Source organism: Rattus norvegicus, chromosome 5 (genome assembly GCF_036323735.1).
Source record: "Rattus norvegicus strain BN/NHsdMcwi chromosome 5, GRCr8, whole genome shotgun sequence".
Classification (NCBI taxonomy): domain Eukaryota; kingdom Metazoa; phylum Chordata; class Mammalia; order Rodentia; family Muridae; genus Rattus; species Rattus norvegicus.
Genome location: NC_086023.1, coordinates 65,506,056 through 65,519,374, shown reverse-complemented (window position 1 = coordinate 65,519,374; position 13,319 = coordinate 65,506,056). Strand labels below are relative to the sequence as shown.

At 45.9% G+C, this 13,319-nt stretch overlaps 1 pseudogene; it reads left to right on the top strand.

Annotated features, from left to right (window-relative positions):
* The first annotated feature begins 5,756 nt into the window (after window positions 1-5,756).
* On the top strand, window positions 5,757-6,274 carry Pfdn6-ps1 (prefoldin subunit 6, pseudogene 1; annotated as a pseudogene).
* The last annotated feature ends 7,045 nt before the right edge of the window (window positions 6,275-13,319 follow it).

The window sequence follows — 13,319 nt, the reverse complement described above, 5'->3', positions numbered from 1 at the left end:
CTCTGACTCGTCTCTGCTTTTTCCAAGTTACTTGCTAATAGCACAGAACTCTGACCTCTGTCTTTCCTGAGTGTTCATCACCCTCACATTTATTTAAAGCGAGGCTCTACAGAGGGGACAGGGAAGTCTGTGGGAACCAGGCAACCTTAGAGGCTAGTAGGTGTCACATTGGTGTGTGCCCTGGTCTCTTTCATACTGCTGTCATTAAACACCCTGACAAGAGGCCACCTTAAGGGAGAGAGCTTATTCCATGGCTCAGGACTCCTGGTCCCCTGACATTTGGGGAAGTCAAGGCAGCAGCTTAAAAGCAGCTAGTTATACCCACTGGAGAGCTGAACGCCTACATTCAAGGTGTGTCTTCCCCTCTCAGTTGAACCAATTAAGAAAGTCCCTCAAGGGCATGCCACAGGCCAACCATATCTAGGCAGTTGCTCCTTGAGAAGCCCTTCCTGGTGGCTGTAGATGGTGTCAAGCTGATAATTAACAGCAGCCAGGAAAGGGTGATCAGGAAGCAGCTGCTGTTTTCACTGAGGGAAGCATACATGCTAATATTTTTAGTAACTCTCTGTAAGGACATAATCATTGAGAAGTACTATATAGCACAGTTCCTTTGGAATTCCAGAGGAAAGTCCCACAAGGAATGTTATGAAATCTCAGATGTGATAAAAGGATTGAAAAACAGAGAGTCAGAGAGAGACAGCCAAGAGGTATGTGCGAAGGGGTGGGGATGGTGGGGGAGGGGGTGGACCTTCAGTCAGGGTGGAAAGTGAATGAATACAAAAGAAAAACGAAAGCAATGACTTAAAACTCCTCTGTGAGGGGTTGGGGATTTAGCTCAGTGGTAGAGCGCTTGCCTAGGAAGCGCAAGGCCCTGGGTTCGGTCCCCAGGTCCCCAGGTCCCCAGGTCCGGAACTCCTCTGTGAAATACTTAAACCTGAAGGCAGTGGGAAATTCTTTTCTGCAATAGTCTGCAGAGAGCACGTGAATGAGAAGAGGAAGGCTGCCACTGCTTCTGGGTGTATTGGCAAAGGTTTATTGTAGACAGGTGGGAGAGCATAGCCAGAGGCAGGGACATCTGGGACAGGCCAGGGTGAAACTGTCCCTGAGTAGAGCCATGTGAGGCGAGGCGAGAGCCAGGAGAGTAGGGGTTGGGGAAAAGGGCCCAATAATCACAATGGCTGGATTATATAGGGAAGGGCAACTGGGGGTGGTGGGGTGGGGGAACAGCTGAAGCCTTGGGCTGGAGAAGGGGTGGGTAGGGGGTGGGGTGTGCCAGCCAGCTCTAGGTTAGCCATTTGTCCCAGGTTGGAGACTAACATTGCCCTTTTCCTAGAATGTACTGAGATTCTCCTTCCAGAGTAAGGACAGGATAAAGACGTTTTCAGATGTCAAGGTCTCAGAGCAGTGCCCCCCTTTGAAGACCTTTTGTTAAGATTTAAGTGTGTGTGTGTGTGTGTGTGTGTGTGTGTGTGTGTGTGTGTGTGTGTGCCCGTGCGTGCGCTTGTAGATTCTCATGGCTGCTCAAGAGGGTGTCAGACCTCGTGCAGCTTAAGTTACAGGCACATTCGGGAAACCCAGGTTGTAGTGCTGGAAATCAAGTTTGGATCCTCTGTGTAAGCAGAGCCTTACACTTTTCACCCCTACCTAAGGATTCTGGGAACCAAACATGTCCTGCTAGAGCAGTCAGTCCTCTTCATTACGGAGCTCCTGTAGGCCCGGAGTTGAAATCTTTACTTCCTGGAAGTGTTCATTCTAGGTTTGAAACTCTGTACGGTTTCGAAATACACCGGTGTTCTCTGGCCATGGCTACCAGGTGCTGGTTTCCAGAACAGCCGTGCAACATATCTCCTAGTGTTTAATGAGATCAGAACTTTTTTTTTAAACAATTATTTATTATATATAAGTACACTGTAGCTGTCTTCAGACACACCAGGAGAGGGCATGGATCTCATTACAGATGGTTGTGAGCCATCATGTGGTTGCTGGGAATTGAACTCAGGACCTCTGGAAGAGCAGTCAGTGCTCTTAACCACTGAGCCATCTCTCCAGCCGGAGATCAGAATTTAAAGGCTGGAGGTACTGTGGTTAAGAGCATTCCCTTTTCTTCCAAAGTTCCCCACCTATGTTATGTTCCAGAACCCAGACTGACCAGATCATAATTGCCTGCAACTCCAACCTCAGGAGATCTGGTTCATTCTCCGAAGGCACTGAGAACCTGTGCATAAACACCCAAACACAGATAACTAGGAAAGAAAATAAATGAAACTTATTAACAATACCAGGAGTTGGTTGCCTGTAGGGAGTGGCTAAAGATGGTGCTGACATCCGGTGATCGTTGGTGATAAACACCTACAATGCACATGTGTTGACATTTCTCCAGCAGTTATCAGACTAGAGTGATATTTATGCTAATAAGGTATTTCATACTCCACCAATCCCCAGAGGACAAGTTTACAGTCACAGCCTGTCTTGTATATAAGGCTGGTGCCTTTGTTCCTCAGGGTCCCCGTATCAACAATTAGGTGTTCCTACAATAAAGGCTGTTGAAAAAAATCCAACAGTGTTGCGTCTTCCTTACTGGTCAGGGTGGGCGCTACAGCTGCCGACACCCAAATATAATTTTAAATTTCTATTACTATTATTTTTTATTGTCATCATCATTATATGTGCATGTGCACATGTGAATGCAAGAATGTGTATGACAAAGCAGGTATGTGGAGATCATGGGACAGCAGTCGGGAGTCAGTTCTCTCATTGTACTATGTGTTTCAGAGACTGAAACGTGGTTGTCAGGCTGGCCTGGCAAATGCCTTTACCTGCCAAGCCGTCTTGCTGATTTTTTTTTTAATATTTATTTATTTATTATGTGTAAGTACACTGTGGCTGTCTTCAGACACATCAGAAGAGGGCATCAGATCTCATTACAGATGGTTGTGAACCACCATGTGGTTGCTGGGAATTGAACTCAGGAACTCTGGAAGAGCAGTCAGTGCTCTTAACCACTAAACCATCTCTCCAGCCATCTTGCTGATCTTAATGAATTAATTTTATCATACACATATTTAATTTTTTTTGTTATTGTTTTGTGTTCTGATACAGGGTCTCTCTGTGTAGCTTGGCTGGCCTAGAAGTCACTATGTAAGTCAGGTTGGTCTTGGGCTGGAGAGATGGCTCAGCGGTTAAGAGCACCCGACTACTCTTCCAGAGGTCCTGAGTTCAATTCCCAGCAACCACATGGTGGCTCACAACCATCTGTAAAGAGATCCGATGCCCTCTTCTGGTGTATTTGAAGACAGCTACAGTGTACTGTATATATAATAAATGAATAAATCTTAAAAAAAAAAAAAAGTCAGGTTGGTCTTGAACTTACAGAGATCTGCCTACCTCTGCCTCCTGAATGCTGGGATTAAAGGCATGCACCGTGCCTGGTTGTATACTTAGTTCTTTAAACATTTTTTTTTTTGGTTCTTTTTTTCGGAGCTGGGGACCGAACCCAGGGCCTTGCGCTTCCTAGGTAAGCGCTCTACCACTGAGCTAAATCCCCAACCCCACGTTCTTTAAACATTTTTATTACATTTACTTATTTTGTGTGTATGTCTGAACACGTGCATGCCGTGACATGGGTGCGGTAGACAGAGGACAATTTGTAGCATTCACTTTTCTCCTTCCACTGTGCAGGTCCAGGGACTGAACTCAGGGTGACAGGGCTGGCTTTAGGTACCTTGACACACTAAGCCATGTCACTGCTCCATACAAATGTAGCTGAAGACAAGGTCTCATATAACCCAGGCTAACTTCAAACTTGCTGCATACCAACCGGAAGCCTTGAATTTCTGATCTCCACTTTGAGAGTGCTGAGAGATTTGTGCCATGCTTTACTTAGATGATGATGATGATGATGATGGTGGTGGTGGTGGTGGTGATGATGATGATGTTGGTGGTTATGATGGTGGTGGTGATGATGATGATGTTGGTGGTTATGATGGTGGTAGTGGTGGTGGTAATGGTGATGATGTTGGTGGTTATGATGGTGGTGGTGGTGATGATGATGATGTTGGTGGTTATGATGGTGGTGGTGGTGATGATGATGATGTTGGTGGTTATGATGGTGGTAGTGGTGGTGATGGTGATGATGTTGGTGGTTATGATGGTGGTGGTGGTGATGATGATGATGTTGGTTATGATGGTGGTTATGATGGTGGTAGTGGTGGTGGTGATGGTGATGATGTTGGTGGTTATGATGGTGGTAGTGGTGGTGGTGGTGGTGATGATGATGATGTTGGTGGTTATGATGGTGGTAGTGGTGATGATGATGATGTTGGTGGTTATGATGGTGGTGGTGGTGGTGGTGGTGATGATGATGATGTTGGTGGTTATGATGGTGGTGGTGATGGTGATGATGATGGTGATGGCGATGATTTTGTTTTTCCAGATAGGGTTTCTCTGTGTAGCCCTGGCTGTCCTGGAACTCTTAGAACAGGCAGTCCTCGAACTCACAGAGATTTGCCTTCCTCTACCTCCCAAGCACTAGGACTAAAGGCATGCGCCACCAAGGAAAGTCCAACATGCCTTGTTTTTTTAAATATTATTTTTAAAAATATAGCCTTGCTTTTTAGCCCATGCTGGCTTCAGATTCTTGAACTCAAGATTCTGCTGGCCCAGTATGCCAGGCTGGGATGTTTGTTTTTCTGCTTTTTTTTTTTTTTCTAAGATTTACTTATTATCTATAAGTACACTGTAGCTGTCTTCAGACACACCAGAAGAGGGCATCAGATCTCATTACAGATAGTTGTGAGCCACCCTGTGATTGCTGGGATTTGAACTTGCCACTGTTTCATTGGGTAGCCCCACCTGGCCTCTGACCATTCACCTCCCTGCCTCACTCAGCTTCAGTGCTGGGAGTGTGGCTGTGGGAAGAGCTGCTGAGACAACATCCAGGATGAGCAAACCCTTGAGAGGAATTGCCCACTAGATAGAGTGCAAGTCCTTTACCCTGTGTGTGGTAAGATCCACCAGACTGTCTCCGATACAGAGCACCTTCACCATGTGCAAACCTGCTGTTATCTTGTTCTTGAACATTTTGTCACAACAGAAGGAAACCTTGAATCCATTAAGGAGTTTCAAGTCTGGCTGGGGTGGAATCTTTTCCTTGGTGTGTCCACAGTCTCCCCAGGAGAAGTCAGACAAAGTGGCTCAGATTGGTATCAAACTAGGAATCCTCCTACCTCTAAGATTATTAGTGTGGGTCAGCACCCTGGGCTTTAAATAACATCCTAGTTGTGTGGGGTGGGTTGTGAAGTTCTACAAACGGAAGCCAGAGGCTGGAGAGATGGCTCAGTGGTTAAGAGCACTGGCTGTTCTTCCAGGGGTCCTGAGTTCAATTCCCAGCAACCACATGGTGGCTCACAACCATCTGTAATGGGGTCTGATGCTCTCTTCTGGTGTGCCTTACACTCAGCTCCAGCGTGTGTGTGTGTGTGTGTGTGTGTGTGTGTGTGTGTGTGTGTTCCAGCTTGTGTGCTTGCATTTCTGCATGAGCAACCTTAGGTATTGTTACTCCTGAGTAACAACTTGGTTTGTTTCTATTTTTATAATTTATGAATTTTCCTCTTCTTAAAACTTTGCTCCCATACAGAGGGCAGAGCGTGAAAAGGTTAGGGTTTGGATTTAAGGGGGTGTCTCTTCTTTTCGCTCTCCAGTGCCGAGGGAGTGACCATTCTGGACGCAGAGAGGCCACGGTAGCTCGTGCTGTCCTTCTGCAGGACCAGGAAGGGGAGGTCAGGTGCCTTCCAGAGCTTGAGACCCAGCGACCCCCGCTCAGGAGGCTTTTTCCTTCACCATGGCCGAACTGATCCAAAAGAAGGGAGAGGTAGAGAAATATCAACAGCTGCAGAAGGACTTGAGTAAATCCATGTCAGGGAGGCAGAAGCTTGAATCCCAGCTAACGGAAAATAACATCGTGAAGGAGGAACTGGCCTTGCTGGATGGATCCAACGTGGTCTTTAAGCTTCTGGGACCCGTGCTTGTCAAACAGGAGCTGGGGGAGGCTCGGGCCACAGTGGGGAATAGGCTAGACTACATCACAGTGGAAATTAAGCGCTACGAATCGCAGCTTCGGGACCTCGAAAGGCAATCAGAGCAACAGAGGGGAAACCCTTGCTCAGTTGCAGCAGGAGTTCCAGCGAGCCCAGAACGCAAAGGCTCCTGGGAAAGCCTGACCCCGTGGGAGGGGGAGGGGGCTGGGGAGGGAGGAATGAGGCTAACCCTGAGTCAATAAAATGTAAACAGAACCAAAAAAAAAAAAAAAAAAAAAAAAAACTTTGCTCCCTTTTTCCCCTCCCTTACTTTGTTTTCTTCTTTCTTATTTATTTATTTACTTACTTATTTTTTAAGTAGGATCTCACTATGCAGCGCTTACTGTCCTGGAATTCACTCTGTAGATCAGGCTGGTCTCGAACCCACAGAGATCTGCTTGCCTCTGCCTCCCACGTGCTGGGATCAAAGGTGTGCACTGCTCCCCACCCCAGTTATTTATTTTCAAGAGAAGAAAACTTTATTAGTAACTGATTTCAACAAGTGTGAACAGCCTGGAACATCAGGCAAGGGAGGGGAGGTCTACAGTTTTCCCTCTCTACCACAGCAGAAGTAAGACCTTGAAGAAAGGACTAGTTCCTGTCCATACAGCGGGGAGCGCAGGGACCAGCACACTAAGGGACAGCTGCTGAGGGTGAAGGATGGAGGTAGCCAAAGGCTAGGCCAGAGAGAAGGCCATAGGAGAGCAGAATCCAACCCCTTTGGGTGATGTCACCAGGGGATTCTGCAGACAGGACATCAGCACAGTAGAGAATGGCAACCTGAGGCCACTCATCTGCTTAGTGTTCTCCAAGGGGGCAAGGCAGATGAAGGATCCTGGCCTTTTACGTGGCGCCAGGGATGATCAAACTCATGCCCTCATGCAGGCGTGGCAGGTACTTCACTGGCTTCCCAACTCCAGCTCTTGGTTCCTACCTAAAAGTTCTCCAACCTAGCCTGTCACCTCTGATGAGGAATCTTGTAGCCATTTCTACAAAGTTGAAGTGAATCATCATAAGGGTTCATATTTTAAATTGTTCAAAGGAAGAAGGCTGGATGAGATGGCTCCCAGCTTCAGAAGATTCCATGCCTTCTTCTGGCCTCTGGATATGTGTGTGTGTGTGTGTGTGTGTGTGTGTGTGTGTATAACATACACAGATACATGACTATACCTAAATGAAAATATAATTAATCTTTTTTTAAAGATTTATTTATTTATTTAATGTATACAAGTACACCGTAGCTGTCTTCAGACACACCAGACCTCATTACAGATGGTTGTGAGCCACCATGTGGTTGCTGGGAATTGAACTCAGGACCTCTGGAAGAGCAGTTGGAGCTCTTAACCGCTGAGCCATTTCCCCAGCCCCCAAATATAATTAATCTTAAAGAAAAATAAACAACCAAATGACATATCCATGTGTGTGTGAATGCTTGTGAGTGCGTGTGCATGAATGTGTGTGTTGGTGTATGTGCCCATGCATGTGTATGTACATATGTGTGTTTGTGTGTACACACGTGTATGTATGTGTGCATGTTTGTGTGCCTGCATGCATGCCTCTGTGTGTGTGTGTGTGTGTGTGTGTGTGTGTGTGCCTGTGTGACTGGGGATTGGACTTAGGGCCTCACATATACTCAGACCTACATCCCCAGTTGCTTTTTCACTTTTCATTTTGAGACAGTGTCTCCCAAAATTATCCATGCTAGATTTAAGCTCACTTTGTAGCATGGGTAGGTATTGAACTTGTGATGCTTCTGCCTCAGACTCTCAAGTAGCTGGAATTACAGGCTTGCATCACCAAGCCTGGAGACTCTCTCTCTCTCTCTCTCTCTCTCTCTCTCTCTCTCTCTCTCTCTCTCATAGTAGTAAATTTGAATATGTTTAACTGTATCATAGGCTTATTTTCAAAAATATTCTTATCGATATACCACCGTCAATTCGTTTATTATAATCACAGTGATTCCCTTTTCCTTGGGACGAGGGTCATCTTGTCCTTTGGAACACTGTCAGGCAACAGCCCATGCCACGAGTTGCTGCCCCTTTCTCTTCTAATGATCACAGCTCATTTTATTCTTCAAGTAGTCTTCTCTTCTATAATTAGCATGCTTATTATGCAGTGTATTCAAATGTTAATGCGCACAATGTACTGACGATATTGTGAGAGTCATTTTGCTCAGGAGCTAAAATTATGTTGCCATCCTGCCTGATGCTAGGGGCTCGGTGCTTGAAACCTGTTTCCACACGCAAGGAGCCAAGACTGTTTAATGAGCACGCTGAGCTGGAAGGAGAAGTGTCTGACAATGTAGCACCTGTAAACTAAACGAGGTCAACAAGTAAAGAGGCCTGCTGGCTTGGAAGGAGCTGCCCATCACTATGGTGACAGTGCATGCTAGAGGAGGCTGGCAGTAGGGCATGCTTCACATGGCCCCTATAGGGGCTCAACAACGACAAACACTCTTTTCCTTTGGGTTAGGTCATCGGAAATCACGGTTCTGACCCTTAGAAGTGTCTCCCAGGAATTTAGCTGAAGTCAGATCGAGTTCTCAGATGTTATGACTGTACTTCAGGGACCTGTCCTGAGGTCTGTGCACTTGTCACAGATCTTCTGATAGTCGTGATCCATACCCTCGATCACCTTGTCGATTCATTTCTTTTCCTTTTCTTTTGTCTTTTAGACAAGGTCTCACAGTGGAGTCTAGCTGCAGGCTGGACTTGAATTCACAGAGGTCAGCATGAATGCCTCCCAAATGCTAGGATTATAAGTGAGTACTTTCATGTCCAGCTCATTCCTCTCCTCTCCTTTCCTTCCTCTCTCTCTCTCTCTCTCTCTCTCTCTCTCTCTCTCTCTCTCTCTCTGACTCTGAGAACCATCCATCCTGCTGTATCTACTCATTGCAGAAGCTGGATCACCAGCCACACCTCTACTGAAGTTTCTCAGGGGTACATTCGCTTTCCTGTTCATGGCCAGCTGAAACCGCCACACATATTTGAAATCGTATATCGCCCACCACCTAAGCAGTTGGCTATTCAGGTCGCAAGGCAGGGTCAGTCATTTGTCATCATCGTGTGTCATCCTTTGAAGCCTACTCCGGTTCTCGGCTCACAGATCAACTTTTTTTTTTTTGGTTCTTTTTTTTGGAGCTGGGGACCGAACCCAGGGCCTTGCGCTTCCTAGGCAAGCACTCTACCACTGAGCTAAATCCCCATGCACACATGCACATGCATGCACACGCACACGCACATGCTCGAACACACACACACACACACACACACACACACACACACACACAGAGCCTGTGGCCAGGGAGAGAAAACACCAGATACAATTCCAGCTTGCTAACTGGTTGACCAAATGATCCAGAAAGAGTGTGCAGTAAGTTCTACTAAAGGTCTAAGCCTGGCAGGACACAAGGTTGGGACATGACGCCATTGAAGCTCATACTTGCTCATGTCGGGAGGTAGCCAGGCTGAGTCCAGGGGAAGACGACAGACAGTTCATAGACGAAATCAATAACCAGGAGAGAGAGGCAATGCCAGGAGCTAAGGTCTCCAACCAGTGTGCCAAGTGGAAGGGAAGAGGCAAGAAGAGGACAGGCAAAGGTCACCAGGAGGACAACTCGGAGGAAGACATGGAGGACTCTAGGGATACAACTGGACTCCTAGCTGCAGGTTTCCAATATGGCGGCCGCCTGGGAACTTGGGCTAAGGTTGCTGTAGTCTGGATGTGAATTGTCACCCAAAGGCCATGAGCTTGGGTTCCAGGTGACAGAAGTTTTGGGCAGAAACATGAAATGAAGCCCAGTTAGAGGAAGCTGGTCACCTGGGCGTGCTCCAGAAGAGTGCAACTTGCCTCAGGCACCCTCTTCTCTTTCTTTTTACTTCCTGGTTCCCCTGGTAGCCCTTCCTGTTACTATATCCGGCCTCACCACAGTGCTGAAGAGATGAAGCCAAGTGACCATGGATTCAAATCTCTGAAACCATGACCTCAAATAGATCATTTCTCAAGCATTTGATCACATGGATGGACAGCTGACTAATACAGGGTGTAACCGATGTGGTCAAAAACTTGTCTATCGCTGGGCCGTGGTGGTCCACCCCTTCAATCCCAGCACTAGAGAGGCAGAGGCAGGTAAATCTGTGTGAGTTTGAGGCCAGCCTGGCCTACAGAGCAAGTTTCTGGATACCCAGAGGAAACTGTCTCAAAAACCAAAAATCAAAGCAAAACAAAAAAGAACTTGTCTGGCATGTGTGAGGCCTTGTAGGTTTCATCCTCAAATGTGAAAAATAACTAAATAAAATATACTAATTTTTTTAGATTTACTTATTTTATTATTTTATGCGTATGGATATTTTGTTTGTTCGAATGGCTGTGCACTATGTGTATGCCTAGTGTCCTCAGAGTTCAGAAGAGAACATAATGGTTCCTTGAGGCTGGAGTTACAGTTGTGAGTCACCGTGTCAGGGCTAGGATTCAAACCCAGGACCTCTGCAAGACCGACAAACACCTTAACCACTGAGCCGTCTGTCTCTCCATCCCCTAAATAAAATAGAGTAAAATAAAATATGAAAGCACTCAGTTATATTAACTCCCTTTAGGTCTTCAATTCCTGTGTATGACTACTTACGGCCTATTGGATAAAACAATGTGTAACAATGTGTGCATGTGTGTGTGTGTGTGTGTGTGTGTGTGTGTGTGCATGTGCGCATGTGTGTATTGTGTTTATGAATGTGTTGCATGTGTGAGTATCTGAGTGTATATATATGAATGTATATGTGAGTGTGTGAATGTATGTGTGTATGTATGTGTATGTGAGTGTGAATGTGTGTGTGTATGTATGTGTATGTGAGTGTGTATGTGTGTCTGTATGTATGTGTATGTGTGTGAATTTGTGTGAACGTGTATGTGTGTGTATGTATGTGTGTAAATGTGTGTGTATGTGTGTGTCTGTAGGTATGAAGGTGCATGTGAGTATGTATGTATATGTGAGTATGTGCATGTGAGTATGTATGTGTATGTGTGTGTGAGTATATATGTATATGTGAGTGTGTATGTGTTTGTATGTATGAATGTGTATGAATGTGTATGTGAGTGAGTGTGTGTGTGTGTGTGTGTGTGTGTGTGTGTGTGTGTGTTATGGGAATCAAGCTCAAGGCCTGGGAATACTAAACAGCAACTCACCCACTAAGCCACAGCTTCAGCCCTTCTGTACCCGGGGGTTCCTGAGAAAGGCCAACTAAGATATCATTTACTTTCATTTTATTTTTTAAAAAAGATTTGCTTATTTATTTTATGTATGTGTGTCTGAATGCATGTCTGTGTACCAGATGCATGAGGCTCATGGGGGAACAAAACGGTACTGGATCCCCTAGAACCTGAGTTTCAGGTGGCTTCAGGTGGATGTCGAGAATCAAACCCTGATGCTCTGTAAAAGAAGCAAGAGCTGTTAACAAGTGAGCCACCTTCTTAGCCATGGCGTGTCACTTCAGTAGACATCTCTTTAAAGTCACATGCATTTCCGTGTGTTTGTATGGTGTGTGTGCATGTGGAGAACAGAGAAAAACCTCAGGCCATCTCTCTCCTTCCACCTCCAACTCAGGTCTCCCCCCTTGTCCACAGTTCCTTTACTTACTGAGCCATCTTGCCGGCCCAGACTATCACTTCAGAGTTGTCATTGTCCCTTGTTTTCCTCCAAGACCCAACTGAAATGTCCATCCTTTATGAGATTCTTGGTATATGACTGTAGGCTACAGGAGTGAGATATTTTGAAGGACACAGTTCTTAGTGAAGATAGTGATAGGATTTACTAATCCTGCACTGTCTCTCCTTGACTTCCCTCCAGTGTATGTCTGAGACTGTATCCTCAAAATTAATTAATTAAAAATAAAAATAAAACCCCCAAAACAACAACAAAAACCAGGATCTCACTCTATATTTGGGCTAGTCTGGAACTCACACCTCATACTGACCTTGAAGTCTTACCCATTCCTGCCTCAGCTTCTCTTGTGCTGAGAGTACCATGATATTTCCACTAACAGAATCACCACCTCCAGTTTAAGATTTCCTCTGAGGGGCTGGAGAGATGGCTCAGCGGTTAGGAGCACTGACTACTTTTCCAGAGGTCCTGAGTTCAAATCCCAGCAACCACATGGTGGCTCACAACCATCTGTAATGGAATCTGATGCCCTCTTCTGGTGTGTCTGAAGACAGCTACAGTGTACTCATCTATAATAAATAAATAAATCTTTAAAAAAAAAAAAGATTTCCTCTGACAGAGCAACTGGACTTGGAGCCGAGACAGATGCTGCCCGAGCTGGGATAGCAGGGAATACTGGTTTATACCAACGTGTTTGAACTTCTGGCCACAGTCAAGAAGCTGCAATGAAGGTCTGATTTGTGTGACAAGTCTTTGTGTCTTACCTGTGGATTCTCACTAAGACTGAAGTCTACCTTCTTCTTTTTAATTTTCTGTCCCCAAAGTTTACACAATTTTTTTTTTAAATCAAGATCTAGCAGACTGACCTTCTAATCTCTCGGAAACTGAAATGTGTCCCTTCTTTCAGTCCTGCCAGTTCCCTTCTCATGTCTCCCCTCCCACCCAGAAGTCCACCCTGAAACTCTGAGAGCTAGTGTTAGCAGCCCACCATGTTTTCTTTCCTAACCCTCTCAGGGGCTCCCTAGAATGTAAGAAAGGCTCCTGGGGTCCCCAAGTGCCTCTTTTGTTCCAGGTTTTTCTCCATCCTCACTGGGCCTCTGCTCAGAGTCAATAAGCCCTTCCTGTCTCTATGTCTTTGAACTGGCTCCCTCCATCCTAGACCCACCTCAGGGCGAATGGACTCTTTCCTCCCCATTTCCTTCTCTCCACCCCCTCTCATTTCAGTCTCCTTCCCCCCTTTTTATTTTATATGCATTGGTATGGGGGTGTCAGATCCCTTGGAACTGGAGTTACAGACAGTTGTGAACTGCCATGTAGGTGCTGGGAATTGAACCCAGATCTCTGGAAGAGCAGTCAGTGCTCTTAAACACTGAGCCATTTCTCCTTCTTCTTTTTTGAAAAGACAGGATTTCACCAAGTATCTCAGGCTGGCCGTGGTCTTGGTCCTCCTGCTTCTGATTTCTAAGTGTGTGTTCTGGACAAGCACCACCAAACTCGGCCTCCCCGGTGAATTTCTACACCCCACTTACTAAATATCTTCTGCAAAATCTTCCCTGAGCCCTCAAAACAGATCCATCCACTATGCCCAGAAC